Source organism: Molothrus ater, chromosome 1, assembly GCF_012460135.2.
Source record: "Molothrus ater isolate BHLD 08-10-18 breed brown headed cowbird chromosome 1, BPBGC_Mater_1.1, whole genome shotgun sequence".
NCBI lineage: Eukaryota > Metazoa > Chordata > Aves > Passeriformes > Icteridae > Molothrus > Molothrus ater.
In genome coordinates this window covers 113035347-113055302 of record NC_050478.2, presented here as the reverse complement: position 1 = coordinate 113055302, position 19956 = coordinate 113035347, and positions in this window count along the sequence as shown.

Below are 19956 nucleotides of genomic sequence, written 5' to 3'. Positions count from 1 at the left end.
GACTGGTGTTTTCTCCTAGACAAAGACGTTGGGAACTTGACATTTCCAATACACTGAGATTCCTGACGAAAGGGATTTATTCATCACCCTGCAATGGTTAAGCGAACTTCAAGATTGCATTAATCACCAGTTGCAGATGGTTTCCACAGTTTTACAGTTTACTTCCAACCACTTTGCTTTCATGCATTCCAGGCAGATCATTTTTTAAGGTGTAAAGCAACATCAACAACTGCTAAAGTTATTCACACTTAATCATTGATTTCACTCACTGGTGAGAGATCTCCTCACAGGAACCCTTGAGGAAGCTGAAGTGAGATGCCTTCTAAGAATATTGTTTCTTTCAAGTATTCCATTCTTCTGAGCCTCAGTTAATTATACCCATGTTACTACATTGCCCTAACTCAAAGGTAGCTAATGGTACTTAGTTATTCACTCAACTATGAATAAAGCTCCTAGCTTCACCTTAAGTAGAAGTAATTAGCTCAGAAACAAGTAATTTCCAGCTAAGGAGGTAAAAATCCTGTGAAAATAATTGATGATAGGACTAGGAGAAGAAAACAGGTCATCTAGTTCTTGGTCCTGTACCTAAAATGAGATTATTCTTCCTTCTGTGCTTTGAAATGTCATTCCATTCATCAAGTTAAATATACAGTGGATTAATGATACCAGTGTGTTCTAGCCAAATTATTTCCCTTTTGAGATTCTGTCATTGTAAATGACAATATTATTTCAGTAAGCTTTCATATTCTTTGTAACAATAACAAAAATTTTGGACAATATTACAGATATTAATCAGATCCTTTTAATGTAGATCTGATTTGGAAATTGTTTGTTTCCTTTCTTCTGTACTAGATGAATATGTTATTGAGGAATAAATGTTTCCATTATTCAATTAGTTGTATAGATAGTCAAATAATGTTTAATTTTGTGACCTATTCTCATTTTTCCATCAATTGATACTAAAATACTCACAAGTAATTATTTTCATTATTCAACCAGCTTTTTAAATGATCAAATAATATTATTTAGTTATTTATTAAATATTATTTAGTTATTTCAATTATTATCAGCAAATGAAGAGTATTAGAGTATTGTTTTTCATTATTTCCTTCAATGCACTTGCCTCTGCCATGACCCTGTTTTGAGATGTTTCTTGTAAAGTAAAATCTTTTGTAAACTCACATGTACCACTAATATAACCTCAGACTGAGGAGTAAACCTAAGGGACTGGAAGGGAAGTACTGGAGATCTCACTTCTCCACTCTTGGTAGGGTGGTTGACCACTTCCTTTCAACTGTGCTTCTGTCAGTATTTTATGTGATTTTTTTTTCCTACCATATGAGGAACCATAGACTACTATTTCAATAAATACAATATTTATATTTTAGTGATTTTAATGTTGTTAGTTGAAATTCATTGTTCAGCCTGGAGGCAGATTTTTTTGCAAGTTACAGGTTTCTTTCCAAGTCAGTTTTGGATTTTTACACCACTTATTTTTATTTGGTATATTTTAAATTCAGTCTAATATGGTGCTCAAAAACCACTGGTATAAACATGAAGGAATGTTAGTGTAAGCACAAGAACACTGCAGCGCACTTGACAGATGGAAAAAGTTTACAGTGATTGTATCATTGCCCTACGGTGGAGAACAACACTGTTCATGGATTAATGTTCATTTTATTACAGTCATATCTTAGCATCAATCTGTGTGCAGAACTCTCTGTGAAGTTGTTGTGATCTGTGTGCATCAATCAAGGGTAGTATGTGACATTTAGGACCGTATTTTCAAATGTCGGCTCTTGGCATCTGGAAATCCTCTGTCTTATGTGTCCAAAATATTTATTTATACATGCAAGTATTGGTGGTTACAGAATGCTTTTGTCAGTGAGATAGTGAACCTGAAGTTTTTGAAAAATCCACTGATTTAGATTTATCTAAATTAATCTAAAATTGAGTTAAATTAATCTAAAATTGAGTTAAATTCAGCCATAGGCTTAAACCAGGTGGACTCAATCAAGCCAGTCCCACAAAATTTCCATTCACAATGGCATTAATGTAATTTTCACCTGCTTGTATGACAATACAATCCCCTTGCCATGTAGCTCAGGATGATATCTATTAATTTAATTATTAAATCTGTTAAATGTGGGTCTATATAAACCCAGACAGCAGTACCACATTTCTGAACAAAGACTTTGGCCTTATGGAGGCCTATGTTAACAATTATTTCAAAAGAGTTTTGCATGATTTGAGAACCTGCATTGTTTACATGTAAGCAACTTCTGTTTATCACCATTTCAGAGATCTCAGACCTCAGATAACAAAAATAAAAATGTGGTCTCTGAAAAAAGTCAGGGATAATCTCTACTTTTAGCATACAGTCAAATAGAGAAATAGTTTTGTCCACACTTGCTCAGTATGACCTCTACATTTTGTGAAATCAGCAATGACATAGGATTGTATTCTTCTAAATTGATATTATTAGAAAAGTCCTCTAACTGTTGAGATTTGAGAGGAATAATTTACCGTCAATATAATTTCCTGTGTCTCCCTTTGTGATGCTCTAATGAAGTTATTATAGTTTGGCCCTTCAGCCTATGACAGATTGAATTTTCCATGACTTGATGATGTGACAAAGTCATTGCTCAAAGGCAAATATACTTTGTAACTGATAAACTAATGCAAATTAATTTATACTTCAAGTAAAGTTTTTTAAAAAGGCATCCAATTTTATTTTTAAGCTCAAATTAAAACCCAAGCACTATCATAATTTAGCAGTCTCAAGAAAGCAATAAGTACTTATTGTGATACCATCTGTGATGTGAAAAGAAGTATTACTACAGGATTAGGAAAGTTTCAGAACTTTAATCTTTTATTTTCCATATTGTTCAGCTATGATGATGGCCAATGTCCTTTTAAAAAACTTTAGCTGTATCATAGGCTGATTTAGGACAGAATGAAGAACTGGATGCAAAAGTAATTTTCACTTGTCATGTTCATGCAAAGAATATGTGAATTATTACTCCCAACAACAAAAGCTTTACCCAGATTGTCAATTCACTTATTTCATTGCCTTTAGGCCAGAACTCTGGACAAGGGTTTGGTGCTGTCACATATCCTTTTCCATCTCATTTAAGTGATCTGGCCTCTGTTTTGGGAATGCATTTTTATTGTGCTGTTAAGCCCAGTGTCCCTCACATGAATATTTCATATCTCTACTAAGTGCTTTCACTGAATATATTAGACCCTAGGTTTTTTTGTTGAGGTTTTTTTTTATGCCTGTTGCCACAAATAAGGTGGTAAGTATGCCCTAAATATACAACAATAATCCTTTATGTGATGGGAATTTTCAGATGCCAATAATAGCTACTTTGTCAGGTTCTGGATAGACTATTGAAAATATTTAAACATAATCTGTCCGTCATACTACGTAAGCATTTTTCTATTTATATCTGCTTTACCAGTCCACAACAAACATAATGAGCAATAAATGAAGCAGTGGCCAAAAGACACGTTTATGACTCATGCAGATGCCAAGGGACCATCCTAATATGGGCACTGCTTGGCATTTCTGCTAGCAACAGACCAGAGTGTAACTCTTATTTGACAGTAGTTTTTAAGTTTACAGTCAAAGCCCCCAGACCTTACTCATCTTAATGTAAATTAGTGTTAAAGTTACAACTGACTTATTCTGCTTAATATGAGAGACACCAAGGGCAGGAAACCCTAGCAGTTTAAACCAATATTTTGCATCCAAAACACACTACAAACAAGAACAAAATTGGTCCTGTACTGTGGTAAAATGACAACATGGAAGTGTGCCCATTTGATACTGGTCTTCAGACAGACCTAAACTAAATTAACACTGGAATTTAGCTTCACCTATTTTCTAAGAAATAAGCTTGGCTGTGGTAATGGCAAAGATTTATAACCTCATTTCAGCCATTCTTGTGACGATCAGAATATTTCCCAACAATGAATCTCCTGGTAGTTTATGCAGATTGCATCTACAAAGCTGAAAATGTATGTGCACTTCCCATGAGTGATTTTGAGATATAGATGGAAATGGAGCAAAGAATGAGTTAATAAAAGGACAAGAAGGATACCTTACATCATGTTAGAGAGCTATGATCCATGTTTTGGGCCTATGTAGAAACCTCATTCCATAGTATTGTAACCTAAGGTTTAAAAATAATGTCCTAGGGGACTTTCAACCCTTCTGTTTCTCCCACTTTCACACTGGAGTTATGAGCCAAATGTACCAGTGCTCCAGGAGATGTTCTTGGGGCTGTCTGGCTGTGGAGCACCTGACAGATGAACTTTCTATCTTTTTCTATACATAAACTTTCTGTCTGGTAAAACATTTCTTATTTGCTAAGCGTGGTTATGTGTCCTTTTGCTGTGGAAACAGGGCCCCTTTTCATCTTCAGAAGGTGCTGCAGGAGCCACTTCACTGTAGTTTAAAATCATGGTAAAATAATTTTTCCCTGCAAAATGCAAGCTGTACATGCAAGGCTTAGAAGTGTTACAATTATCTTACCCTCTGAAACAGCCTGTTTCCTGGCTACACAGGAGAAAGCCATGCTAACATTCCGAGTCCTTCTCCATTGGTGTAGAACAACTTCAGAAGTCAGCTATGTTGTAATACTTCTGTCTGACAGATAAAGTGCTTTTCATAAAGTCCACTTCTGCTGATACAAACTGCTTGGTTGATTCCCTATACTTCCAACGAGACCAATATCCTTTATTCCATGTGAAAAACTCTTCATCAAGAAGTTTACGCGGAGCTGTATTGTAGGATGCAACTTTTGTTAGACAGGGAGTCAAGGAAGCAGTGTTATTACCCAAAGAAGAGGAGCCCACATATTTACCACCATGCAGGTTTGGCATTATTGACATCTCTGCTTCAGACTGGAGTCTTGCCACCAGTTTACACTTTTAGTGTAGTGAAGCATGCTGAGTTCAATGGAAGCTTTTTGCATTAAAACCTGAGTGCTGTGTCTCAAGCTCTAGGTGCCGATTTGTTGACTTTTCAGAAATAAACATGTTAAAAACCCTTCTTAAGGATTAGAAGAGGCTCCACATCACCAAATGATTTTTTTATCTATATGTTTTACTTTGTATTTATTTTTAAATCATCTCCATATTAACATCTGATTAGCAGCCGCTTGTTTAAGAGAGCATATCAGGTTATCTGGCTGGAGATAACAAAGCATGTTTTCCACAGAGGCTTCCAGACTAGAGGCTACACAGATGTGCCTGAGTTAAAAGGATCTCACTGTGTACTTTGAGAAGTGTAGATGGTTTCTGTATTTAGAGAAAACTCATCTGAAGCATCATAAAATAAAATGTACGGAAAATATAATATTCCATAATTAAGATTTCTAATGAATTGCCTTGTTAATCCATACAGTGTATGCATGTTGCAAAATTTTCCTGGCTTAATTAGTGCACTTGCTGATTATGTTTATTTCCTGATGTACACACTGATTAAGCATTGTCCATACACTGAGGCTTGAAGCGGGATCAGTCTACAAAATAGTACCTAGTCATTTAACTGGAGACTCAGAATGCAAATAGATCAACTTATGTAAAATTAAATTAGTTGTAATAGAACCCATTTTGACTGAGCAGCTGGTGACACATTATAAACAGAATTCTCTTGTTATGTGAAATAAAGGGCTTCTGCTAACAGATGCTTATATACTTTTAAACCACAAAAAAAATATTGTACTATGTTTAAGGTCTAAAGTTAATGAAAGAAGATAAATTCTGAGCTTTTTAGGTAACACTTCTGCACTGGATCTCAGCATTCCTATGTGAATACTGTATAAGGTCAGGTAGCCCTTTGCAAGGCTTCATGTAGGAAGCTAAAGGTGAGTAATCACTAAATCATAAGTTTCACAGCACATTAAACCTGCTCTCTTTAACAAGCAGTGTCTCCCAGCTGATTTTTGAAATACAGTGTTAAGATTTGGTACTGTCCCTTAAATCATAATTATTTTGTTCTTTTAATAGAAATTACTATTTTTTTGTTTGACTTTTTTTTTTGGAACACAATTTCAGACTTGTTACAACACTCAACCTAGCCATTACAAAGCAGTTGTGTGCTGTTCCTAATCAACATTTCACAAAAAACTGCAATTTTTTCCTAGGAATGTTGTCAGACATCCTGAAATGTGTAAAGCCCCTGTGACAGGATTTTTTCTTGGTGACAGAATGTTTAGTGTTCTGTATGAATGAGTCTGGTATGTTTAAACTCCTGGATGTACTGTTTATTTATGGTAAATTTCACCCTTCAAGAAACAGAACAAAATAACTTCAACAGAAATAAGTAATTAAGCAAGTGAGTAATTTGCTTTAGACCTTTAAAACATTAAAGGTCTAAATTTGTATTTTATGGGTGTAATATATTTAACTCTGATCATAGATTTAAGATAACTTTTTGTGAAGAAGGCATTATACTTACAGACTCCTTGATTTTTGTTCTGTGTTTGACAGTGCTTACCCTAGAAAAATTTCTCTCCTTAACTGACATATAGAAGCATGCAAATTAAGGCATATGGATGCTTTAAAATATTGTAAAATTAGCCATATCTTTAGTAAGTTAATTAGGAAAACAATCAAATGCTTCTTTTTTTTTCATTCCTGGCAAATTTATGGTTGCATTTTGGTTTTTAGTCAGTGGCATCTACTAAGTTGAATTAAAAATATTGGTTGATCCATTCACACTCTGGTAGTTATTCTGGCTTTACAAAGTTTTAATTTAATATCAATGTATTCTATGGAGTTAGAGGTCCAGAGAGTTTATACCCCAGTATTTTAATCAAAATAGATTAAAACAGATTAAAATAGATATGTGAGCTGAACCTAGATGAATAAAGACAGATGAAAGTCACAGCAGTTTAAATATCTACTTCTTACTATCATTTGAAAAAAAGGGGAAAAAATTTGACTCAAAGGATTGCATTTGTATTCTTAATGCAAGAATTGCATTTATTTTCTTAATGCAATGTTAAACTATGAAGACGTAGATTTTCAATTAGCAAGAAACTTGTACTACATTTGCTACTTCTTTTTGACAACATGGAAGATACACTAGCTTTACATTTGAATAAAATCATCTAAATGTACATTTCTTCAATTGCCTATTTTGTGTATTTTGTTTGAAATTTTAAAGTATTTTAAACTTTTTTCTTTGTCTTAATTTTTTATTTAAGGGACTTAAATCTTTATTGTTATCATGTGGGTCACTGTTTCTGTGGGGAAATGGGAATTCAGTGTGGTACAAACATAATCAAACATTGATATTATAATATATACATAAAATTATGGTTTAGATACGTTATAAAAAGTACTGAAACACTTAGAACTGATTTTAAACCAAAGTTATAATGTTTTCCATGTATGGTTTGGTGTCTTATGACTAGCCTTTCCCATGTCTATTCACATGTCTATTCATACATGGACTTGAAGAAGAAAAAGGTCTTACTGATTCTTCAAGACCTGATCATTCTCTTTTTTTTTGCACTTAGAGTACTTAAACCAGAAAAGAAGGGATATTGGATATTCTTGGATACTTAAAAAAGGCATGGTTCCAGTTTTCTCTGCTAGTAATGTAATAACACCCTTTTCAAGTGTGAAATGCCACACTTTTGTGTTCCAAATAAGACTTTTGAAAAACAATACTGCTGTTTTCATTAATATTTGGAAAGGACAATTTTAACATTAAAGCCAACTCTTTAGAGTATTCTAGGGAAAGAATACACAAAAAAATATGTATTATATACTTAGGCAGTAATTTTAGGAGACATTTTGTAAATGTCAAATGTGAATTTTGTCTTTAAATACAGTCCTTTATTCCATCATTTCAATTAATAAATGTGTGTGAGAATTAAATTTTCAAACTAATTTCCTCCATAGTCACTTAGGATTTTAATACTGCAGAAAAGAATTTAAATGCATGAATCTTTTAGCAACCCTCACTGGTACATTATAGTTCTGTTCCAGAGTTTCCAAACTATGCCTTTTTACAAGTGAAGATTTTTGCCTGCTGTCTCCAAAAAGGCAAGAGCCTTTCTACCCAGGTGTTGTGCTTTTAAGTGTGGAAGGTCCTTAATCTGCAGGCAAAGCTCTTTAAGTTGGAAGGATGTTCTCACCTGTCATTGTTATGAAAGCATTTAAAATTGTTAGGTTCACTAATCATAGACATAACACAAAATCTAGCTCCATGGCTTTTTGCAGAGATAGAAGCAATGGAGCAATAGATGTGAATGGACTTAAATCTACACCAAAGTTTTGGAGACCTGACCATATATCTGAATTTATATGCAAATAAATCTTTCCTCTGAGGATGTCCATTTCACCATGTCTCATCCCCTCTGTATTCCCTTGAAGACACTGAAAAAAACCCACACCAATATGAATTATGATTATTTGAAAACAATCCCAATTTAAATTTGCATAATCACATTCTTTTACTTGCTCTTTGTTGTTTGTCAGCAGCCTTTAGTGGTGATAAAACATCCAGATGACTGAAAAACATTTACTGCTAGTCAAACCTTTGTACAATAGAAGCTGAGTCTAATAATATCCTACCTGGGCAACTGGTTATTATGGTCACAGTTTACATTCCTGACACTGTCTCTGTGGTCTCACCCATTTTATGCCCAGAAAAAAGAAAAACAGCCAGCATGCATTCCAGACTGAAATTTAAACAGCCAAAAATCATTCTTCCATTAAGCAAGAAGACAATAAGAAGCAAGCAAACTAAATCCAAATATGTTTAAATTTCTGCTTTAGCCTGCATGGCCTTTTTGTATGATCCATACAAATAAAACAAAACCAAGCCACCCCCAAACACTCCCCAAAAAAGAACACAAAAACCCCAAAAACCACTAACCCCAAATTAATTTGGGATCACAGCTCTGAAAAAGTGCAAAGCTTCATAATTTTCCCTATTTCTAATACATATCAACTGCAAAATGCCAGTGTGCTAGGATCAGAATTAAAACCACATGAAGTGAAATATCAAACTTTATGCTCAGAAAAAACTAAGAAAGTTGCCGAGATACAACCTTCATTTAAAGAAGCAAAATTACAAGAAGTCATGCAGAGCAGTATTCTCCTCCCCTCCTTGGAAATGTGAAGCTCTTTATTATGGAAAGGCAGTAGCCCTCTATGGTTAGGGTTGCAATCAACTTCCATTATAAAGCCCTATTTTAGCCCCCTGTAACTTTGGCTTGAAAAAATTGGAATACAAATTGCCATATTTTCTCCAAAAGCAAAGAAGAATAGCTGAGGATTTTTTTGTTTATTTAGTGGGGTAGACGAGTGTGATGATTAGGTTTTATTTTAAGCTTTTTTTTTTTTAATTGAGGACAAAGTGTTTAACTGTAAAAAAGTTTAAGCGAGTAAGGAAAAAAATAACACATTTAAATTTTTAGGTTTTTTTGAAGTTTTTTTACACTTGCTGCCATATCTGTCCTTATTAGTTGAAATTATTTTCAAATAATTTAGTAGAAAAAACATTGGCTTTTCTCTAGTAGGAGGGATGGGCCTAATTTTTCTGCTGCTGCTGACAGTAATAATATTTTGCTGGTGACTTGTATGGACATAGGAGAAGGCAATCTGATCAGTATTTTCAAAAGCAAGTCATGTTTGGGAGTGTGGTGTATCTCTCACAGCGGAGCATAATTCATGTATTGATCTACCTGGAGTTTTTGAGCAAGTGATAAGTTTCTGGGGCTCTCTGCATATTCTTGGTTGACATTTCCAACACAGAGGGAATGACTGGGCTTTAAATTGAAAGACTGCTTTTAGAAATGCCAGAAGAAAACATATACTTATTTACTGAAGGCTAGTGACTAATGACACAGTGGTTTACACTAGCCACTCCCAGCATTCAGCCTTATTTATCACGCTTGGCTCATTTCCTAGGATTAGGTCCAGAATAGCCTCTGGCCATGTAGGCTGCTCAACAAAGTGTGTAAGAAAAGAAAGCAGGTCTAGTCCATGGAAACATAGTTCCCTCTTTTTTCAGATGGTTGTTATCCCTTTCTGGATTTAAGCTTTTTAAATACTTCATGATTAAAGACCAGGCATTCTTGTAGATCTCATTGATTCACAGAGGAAAAAGAAAAGACAAAAAACCCTCTGATGGCTCTCCTTTACTTTTATGCAAACTGTTTAGAAAAAGTTTATAGTACTATTTCCATTCTATTAAAATTGTCTCTTCAGTGTTAGAAAGATTTTTTTGCCCTGAAGGTTTAATTAAATTATGCCTAAAATTTACATATTTATAAGTTTATATGAAGTACATATTTGTATATAGAAACTTGAAAGCAGAGATTAATTTACATATGCCTATTTATAGTGGTTGGGACAGCCAAAGTTTGCACACACTGTGTTATAATATTAAGTGTTGTAATTGTTTATTGCATTAAAATGGTATTTTAAAATCCTAACGAGGTGCATAAAATGTAAATTTAAATGCAGTTGTGGTCATATACTCAAAATATTGCATGCACAGATTTTGGATCCTTCTCTTGCAATGTTTAAGATTTCCTTGTGAGATTACTTGTGTCTTGTGGTGTAAATTTCTGAATACATTCCAATAAAGTTATTCAAAGTTCAGCAACATTATTTTAATGTTATTAGAAAAAAAACCAATAATATAAACTTAGAAATTTTAACAGTGAAATCTGACAAGGTTTTAAAAATATAATAGAATTCTCTGAACTAGGAAGATGGTTCTACCGAAGATTGGTTTTAGTAGGATATATCTATAAAATAGATCCTAAAAATGTAGAAGCAGAAGGAAAATCCTGTGCCAAAATCCTGGCGAGTTAAAGAAGGAAGAGGATGCCAATATTTTCTGTCTTTATATCCACAAAAGATATGTTTAAAAATACTTCTTTCAACTGACTCCTTTCATCGTGATAATTAATGTTGAGACCCCTTTGAATTTTGGTTCACCGTGTAGAATTTTTATACCCCAGGAACACTAAGATCACTGTTTCTACAGTGTCATTAGGGTTTTCTTTGGAGAATAAGGATGTTCTTTGCACAAGCAGAAAGGAGAAAGGAAAATGATGTGCAGGATTTCCCTGGAGGAAGCAGCTGTCAAGGATCAGGTAAGACATTGCTGGCAATAGGTGTTGAATTTTTGTGTATGTAGCTGAGAGAGCAGCAGAAAAGGTTGCCTTGGCACTGTCCCAAGGCATGGCGATCAACTACAAAATTCTGAAGAACCACAGCTGGAAGCCTAGGGAAATATGAGGACAGGAACTTAGACTGCAAGACAGATGGGTGTTTACCTGTTGAATTCCCTAATCTGGAAAACTGTGGAATGTGAGCAACAAAAACACAGCAAGCAGACACGCTTGCCTGCAGACAAGTCCAAATCAGAGAAAGAATGCTTCCCAAAGAGAAATTGGAATGCTCCCAGTTGCCATAGGTAGGCTTTAATAAAATACACACAATGGAAAATATGAAGGGAACTGAGGATAAGATGCAGTTGTTTGAGATCAGGATATTTACACAACTGTGTTGAGCTTTGTACTTCTCAGGACTATTTAGATTAGGTGAGCTTCACGTTAACATTTTCAGGGCTCATTTGCTCTGGTAGAAATAATTATATTCCCAGAGTCTGATGCTGCAGATAGTCGTGATGAAGTTTTTTGAGGTTAACAGTAGAAGTTAAAGGTATCACACCCCTACTTCTTACAAAATTTATGACAGTGTGAAAGGTACGAATGGCACATACAGTCACAAATCCTTAAAATAGGCACCAAACACATCAATAATTTAGATGTCAAAAGCTCTCTAAAATAAGGTTTACATAAATATAATAATTTTGCTTTCTGAGTCAGGACTTAAAAATTACTAATTTATTACAAGACCAAACATTGTGACTCAAAATAATTTTTCCAGCTGATCAACTATCTAAAATGCAAATGAAAATCTTATAGTATCTAGGACAGAAAGTTACTACAATAGCAATATGATTATTGTTTTTTTATTTATGCATTTAATAATGCAATGATCAGGAGAAAGATATGTTTGAGAGCTTTTTTTAATTAGCAACAAGAGCTGAGAAAATTTGTTACTATTTAGCCTTATTATGGGAGTTTTTGAAAGGCTTAATCCATACTTGACATCACCTACACCTAATTTTCAGTGAATATTAAATAACTGTTTTCAGTTACTTATTAAGGCTATATATTAAAGTAAATAAGACTGCAAAAAAGACAATTTTTTCCCCCTGGTTTTAGATCTGCCTGAATTTCATAAAACTGCAACTCTAACCAGCAATATTCTAATCTTGCTTTCAGTGAGGTACAATCCCAACAATAAGCCCCATTAAGAAAACTTTTTTACATTCTTTGCTTGGAAGTTTTCCATAGTCCTTTGAGCATTTTTGTAGAAAGCCTAAGAGAACTGGGTGCATGCCTGCACTAGGAGACTTCAAGAAAACTCACCTGAAACGTCTGTTTTCAGCATTCTGTGGTATAATTTATTGGCAGGAAAGGAGTACTTCAAAATTTGCTGGCTTTCTCTAGGGCAATGTTGAGCAAACATTTAAGAAAGAAATTGGCTAGAGAGAAGATGAAATCTCTCTGTTATTTCGGTGAATAGAATATTTCACAGAAAATATTGAAAACCTCTACGTTCCTATGAGCCAATATATAATTTTAACTGGATAATTTTTTCCCTGTTAATATTAGTTCAGGTATCTTTTTTCCTTCCTCCTTTCTGTTCCTCTGAATGGAAACTTTGAAGTAATATGCTGTACAAACATAGTTAGTGCATTTTCTAAATGTCATTTCAAAGTTGAATGCTTAATGATTTGTAGTTTTTATGCTATGTATATATCTGCCAGCTTTCCTCAGCATAAGCTGGCTAAAATAACTCACTCCAGGTTGATTTATTATTTTTATTCAACCAGGTGCTTCATGGGTTTGGCAACTTTGGCAATGTTATTGTCTATAATGACTCTGCACTTGGTGCTTGATGATGTCAATGGATGCAATGAATTTACTGGCACCAGCAGAGAATATTTCATTCTCTTATCTCTTTGTGAAGCAGCAAGCTTCATCTCCCATATTGCTTGTTTTTCAATACGTCTCATGTAATCTCTCTGATTTCTTTGATATGTCTCCCTTTCAAGAGTGTTTAGTTATGATTCTGCTGAGCTAATGGCTGTTCACAGAAGTAGAAATACATTTTTTATGTTGAAGTTTCTTTATGATTATTGTCACTCTCTATTTTTTTGTCTCATGATGTCTCTTAGACATCTCTGTTTTGTTTGGGAGGTAGTACAAACAAGTTTTTCTCTTTTAAGTAGATCTGGAATGTTATTTGGTAAGATGTGGGGATACAGAGAGTACATCTATTTCTGCAGAGTGCATCTATTTCTACATCTATTTCTACCTTTTTTCACTGCATTAATGTCTCCTTCATAACTGGAAGATAAACTAAATTCAGGTGAAAACACTGATTTTTTTAGTATAATATTCATGGTACTTATTTAAAGTTCTGTGCAGTTTTTGAAATTTTCCCTGTGTTTGAATAGCAGTCTGAACTATTGTGCAGGCTACAAGGAAATTTTCTTTGTCAGTCTGGTTTATCTGATGTATTACCACCATTCATTTATAATTTTATGTATGGTGTTTGAGGAGTATTTTATTTATCAGTTGAAGGTTATGAAGTCGTGTACCTGACCATGAATGCACAATTTCTTATCACAACAAGTCTGAATAGTAACTACTGCATATTGCAATGCACATTTGTTTCATTTGTGTTTCTGCAACAAGCCATCACTCTCTATTATATTTCACTTTTGCCTAAGTAGCACTTTGAGGGATAATTTAGCTTTTTTTTCCCTTTTCCTCATTAGTCTTAATTAGTCTTAAACTTGCAAGTTTAGAACCTCCTATCACTTAGAGGATTAAAACAGTATGACTGTTGCAACCTAAAGTTTTGCTAAGTTTTAAGCACTTACATCCTAAGTACATTTTTTTAAATGGATGCTAAATACAATCCAATCTGCCAGTTTCCCATTACTTATGGGACTGCAAACCATGCAAAATGTAAAGTTGTGTTAAATCTGAACTTTAATTAAGATTGATTTAATGACAAAGATTCTTTCTTTCTTACTTAGGTGTCTCAGTGGAATGTAACAAATACTTTTCAAATCCTTTTTAGGATGTAGTTTTCAATATCAATGGCACTACCACTTCAACTATATAGATATCATAAAGGGAAAAGTAATTTGTATGTTACTCATCCTCCCCGTTGCATGTTCCTCCCATGTTCAAGAGGATCTGAATATCTCTGCTAAGTGAGCTGTATCTTTAAGGTAAATGAGGTGCTTATACTTGACCCTGGAGAAAATAAAGACAGTGACCTAAATGCCAATCCCTATGATCAATTAAGGCCATGTACAGCAGATCACAAAAAAAGGGAAAAAAAAGAAGGCTAGAAAAAAAGCTCCATCTGGTTCAGAAGACAGTGGCCAGTCCCATAAATAACACAAGCTGTCAGGAAAGCATCATTCCTGAAGTACTCTCTGAATTGGCTTTCTGTCCAACTACTGCTCCACCACAAGGAGTTTCAGAGTTTTGCATAGGCTTGGACCAAACCTATCTCTTCACCTCACTTCAGTGCCTCATTCATGAGTTATTTCAAATTAGCAAGGTGGAGAATGAAATGTACAGAAGTAAAGAACACAGACATATACAATTCTAGAATCCAATTGCACATGTACACATACATGTAAATACAAACAGACAAAAAGCCAATATACACATAAAAAAATTAAAATCCAGGTTTTCATTTCAGCTGAGCTTTTCTGAAACAGGAAAACAAAACTTAACTGCAACACTATGTTTGGAAAATGTAATTGTACAATTGTAAGGTAAATAAATAAATAAATGTTCTTGAAGTTTATAACATTGGTGCACAATAGAAGTTTATGACACTGATGCCTGTCTTGTTTTTTTTTTAGTTGGAAGACAGGTTTCATAAAAAATGAAAATGCTAACAGAGAACGTGAGCAGTGCTGAGGTGGTGTTGAGCCCTGACACAGCTGGAGAAGAATCCACAGTCCCAGCACTGCCTCTGTAGCTTTCTATCACTCACTTCAAGAAAGCTTCTGGTATCTCAATTTTCCTTCAGATGCCACTCAGTGGTGTCTCCTCCCTGGTTTTAAATTTAAGGCTCAGGGTATGTAGGCTACTAGGAAAGCATTGAAAATTACTTTCAACAATCTTACCAGTTTGGAGGAATTATCTCATGTAAGGGGTAGAAAGTTTCCTTGATTCAATTCTGCACTAAATCTCTAGCATGTGATGGAGCCACTCCTTTCCCAGAATGTTTTATCAGTTTTACTTAAACATCCTATCCCCTACTGCAGAGGGAGACAAAGGATTCTCCATTTTTATAACGTCTTCCCTGGGGAATAGGACAAAAGACAAATATTTCCTTAAGTATATTTTCTTAGTTAAACATGCAGTATATAGATGAACTGTATTTCTGAGAAATCAAATGGCTACTCTCAGACCCAAAGTATTAAAGTATGTGAAAGTTGTGGCATGAACAGGGTGAAGAGACACTATGGAGATTTCACTTGCTCAGGGGTAAAATGGAGCTCAGTACTCCTGCCTGTTAATCTGTTGCTCACAAATAGCAAACTGCTACATTTACTTCTTCTTCCTGGTTTGCATTCAGAATAGAACACACAGAAAACTCACTTTGAAACATTTTCTTAAAGGTGCATGATCAATCTCTAGGGAGAAATTCACAGCCCAAGAGAGCCTTGTGCTGGGGTTTGATAGTGACAGATAGCAATGGAATACAGTACTCAGTGCTCCGAACTAAGAGACCATTATGTGTGCAACTCACAGTGAGACCATGGCAGAATAAAGCTTCCCCCAGCCCCACCCAGAAGTGTGGCTGCCTTTGTAATTTTAATTGGTCTGTGTTTGTGGAGTGGGGCCTCTATTTACTTATGGCTTGGGGCTTGTGTTTACCAAGCCTGGTGGAGGCCAAGTGTCATATCACTGAAGCTTAGTTCCTGCAAGCTCTCCTGCTATATCTTGAGGCACTTTTCTTTTCAGTATCTGCGCCTGTCTAATTCACGAGCTTCTGTGAAACAAGCACAGGAGGGTACAAGGCCTACAGGGAGGAATTACACCTAATTACTCAAATAATTGCTAGGCTGTTGCCTTCTTAGTCACTGAAAATAATTTCCAGGTCCCTGGCTTTTATAGATAGTCTTCTAGAGGCAGGAGGACACAGCCCCCTTTTTAACTCAGCCCATTCACTCACAAAATCAGAACACTCGAGCCTGCAAAATTAATAAGCACCACTTCCATTACATATATTTTAGGTTGTTGTTGCCGTGGCGATAAAGTCAGGGACATTGAATCTCCTCTGTTGAGCCATTGTTATCATCCCTGGCCATCTGCTGCAGAGGAGTGATATTCCATCTCATTTGCATGATGACTGATATATGGGAGGTTTGGAAGGACATATGCCACAGCAATCATGTGATGAAAATTAAAGTGAAAGTTTTGGGCCCAGAGCCGAAAAAAATCTGTGTATGCGCATGAGGCTGTTGATGTGCAAATGTGAATCATATTGAGAAGGTTTGAATAGGGAGGTGTGACGTAAAGAGGGGACACAAACGCAGGTGCTTATCTCTAGGCAGTCAAAGGCGCTGGATGTCATATCATGGGAACTACCTTTCAAAGACACAGCTTTAGTGCACAGTTCAGCACACAAGGGAGGAGAAACATATAAGTTTTGGAAACAAAAATAAAGTAAGTTTAACAACTTTTTCACACTGTGAACCCATTGATGTTTAAGCAACTTGTACTGTTAGTAACTTTCTGTCTTTTTTTTTTGTTTATTTGTGTTCTAAGCTTGCAAAAAAGCAAAAAATCTTGTCCATTTATTGATGTTAAAATCTTGAGAGATTTGTGTTAAGAAGTTTGAGAGGTTTTAATTAATGTTTAAAATGCTCTCTGCAAACTTTTCTGTTTTTTTTTTTTTTTTAATGACACTAATGCTGTTTCTTCCACAATGTATGCTTGGTCATTATCTTAAATGCTATTTTGGGCCTCAATTAAAAAATAGCTACTTGTAACTGCTTTGAGACAGCTTTCTGAATAAAATGTCATGGTGTAATTGCATTTATACTGCCTCAGTAAAGCCTTTGTTCATATACATTTTACAATTGTGCAAATTTGCAGCTCTAGCTATTTGATTTGAGGAAATGATCACAAGGACTCTTTTTCTCTCATTTTGAAAAGTTACTGAACTTAAATACTGGCTTTTTAAAAAAGAGATTAAAAAATGAGTTGGGAGAAGGAGAGTGGGACCAGTGTATTTGTAGGAACTGTTCGATAGATGCAAGTTCATTTGCAGTTCTGTATTACAGACCAGAAAGCTTTCTCAGGATGCTTTAGAACCCTTTAAAATCATGTGTAATGCTTTTGAAATGAAAATTGTTGATCAATATGCTTATTAACTTTACTCAAAGGGAAAAGAATCTTTCAAAGCATGGCATTTCTGTCCTTTCAATTATTTGGGATTCAGGGAGTGAATTGAGAGCTTCTGATTAAAAAAGCGAGTACTGTACTTCAGAATGAATGTATGTGTCAGGAAAATCTTTAGAAAGTTAAATGACAGTAATATCAGGCAAGGTTGAAGAATGAAATGGACCTTCTGGGACCACGTTTTGCAGGAGGATAATTTTTATGAAATAGCATTTGATGCTAGAGAAAGTCTGTTTAACACTCTGATCAGCAATAGCTCTCTCTCTCTCTGACTTTCTTTTGTCTTTAACAAAGCACTTAGTTCAGATGTTTGTCTTCCTTCATATGTAAATAGCAAGACAATCTTGTGCAAGGTGCTGTGAATTTTTCATTTAAGAGATTATAAAAGCACAAATCCCAGGTTTTATCCCTAAACTGTAAAACTGTATGGGGTGAACTTTGTTCGTTAAGGATCTTTGTGGGATTAAAAACGACCATTTACTACCTCTTTTTTCAATTAAATTAGTTAAGTTAATTGCATAGATGTGTCTTCTTTGGTTTGGCTGTGCAGTGGTTTTGTAATTCTTAAGGAAAATTACAGCATTTGTGATGAAAGCTTTCTCTGAGACAATAATATATTTCTGCTCTAAGGTGACTAACTAATAATACAGATTTGGAATCAGGAATTTCTAAAAATAGGCTTTGCCTCTTAACTTCCCAGTTTGGAGCATTTTATTGTTAGTTGTAAATATCATCTTTGTGTTATAGTACTTTCATGCCTGCAGGCTAAGATTACCAGTCTTCCTTTTTTTCCTTCTCCTTCTAAATATTCAATTACTCAATGGCAATTATTATTATATGACCTTCTTGGCTTACTGCATTTTTAGATTAGTATAGATTTCTTGTGCCAAATTAGCGGAAATCACTGTTATATACAACAAGGGATCACTTTTTTTTTTTAAGTTTTATTTACTTTGTTGAATAACAGGAAGACTTTGACATCATGATGTTTTATTCTTAAGACTTTTAATATAATATGTCTTTGAAAGCTGAGAGGGAGAGGGTGCCTTTTTGCTTTGCTTTTTCTCTTGTAGGATTCTAATAGAAATTTTGGCTAAATTATAACTTAATTTTTTCAGAGATCTATGAATAGCGATCTTTGTGAATGAAATTGCAGTTCAAGCCCCCTGATCTCTGATTTTCGTGACAGAGGTGTTTAGCAGAGATGAGAAAACTGAAAACGAAAGAAGAGGAGCTGTCCAGGGTACTGCAGCTGACTAGTATTTCCTGTTACTGCAGCGAAAAACATCTTTACTGAAGTGTTTACAAAACTGCCACCGTTTGTTACTTTTTATTTTCCCCCTCAGAAATAGAAAAAAACCACCCACCTTACAATGAAGTCAACTATAAAAAAGATGCACATGAAAAACTTAACTCAGGAGCATGTCATCTTTCTGTGAATAGCAAATACACCCTCACATCACAGTAACTTTCAAAAATTGCTTAGTAAGATTAAATTTTTATGCAAAGTTTTTTGTCAAAGTTACAGACAATAAACTTTACCAGTCTAAATTAATCTATGAGTACAACACAAATGGTTTCTATGGTAGTGCTGTAATGTAAACAAAACAAAGGAAAAAAAAAAACCAAACCATGCAGATCCCAATCTTGCATTACTTGATTGCTTTTGAAATGAATTCTTGTCCTTATGTGACCTGAAATGTGTGGTTATAAAGCTATAGAAATCCAAACGATCATATTTGTTTGATATGAAATGAAAAAAAAATAGTTAAATTGAAAGTTTAACATCATGAAATTCAAAATCCCAAGCGGTATATAAACATTAAAAGAAACTTTGGACTGCTAATCCTAGGAAATGAGTTTTATGGATTGAATTCAACAAGGCTTCAGAAATGGTTCCATCTGCTGCCTAGCAGCTGGTGAAAGGATAAATTTAATTCATTAATTCATTTGGAAAAAAGGATCCAAATAGTAAAGAGTTCATTGCTCATAATGCACATAGGTGAAAATCAAAACTGAAATTAGGTCCAGTTGATCATCTTTGATAGTGAGAAAGATTTTCTTTGTAATTGTTATAATTATCTTGATCAGTCAGTTGACAGTATATTGACTGTTAACAGTTAATGGGCATTTTACATCTTAAAAAGTTGAGAATAGTTCTCAACTCTCTCCTCATCCAGAAGGAACATCCCTATGTTGAGAGTTACAGATTTTGTATTTTTTAAAAGTTAGGTAGTTTCAGTGAAACAATATTGGTGTCTTTCTATGGATATTTGCAGATTGTCTCTTATTAAGTCAATTTAAGAATACAAAATAAGGGATCACTGAAATTAGAAAATAGACTTATGCATGGTTAAATCACTATAATAATCCAAACCCAGAACATCAAATG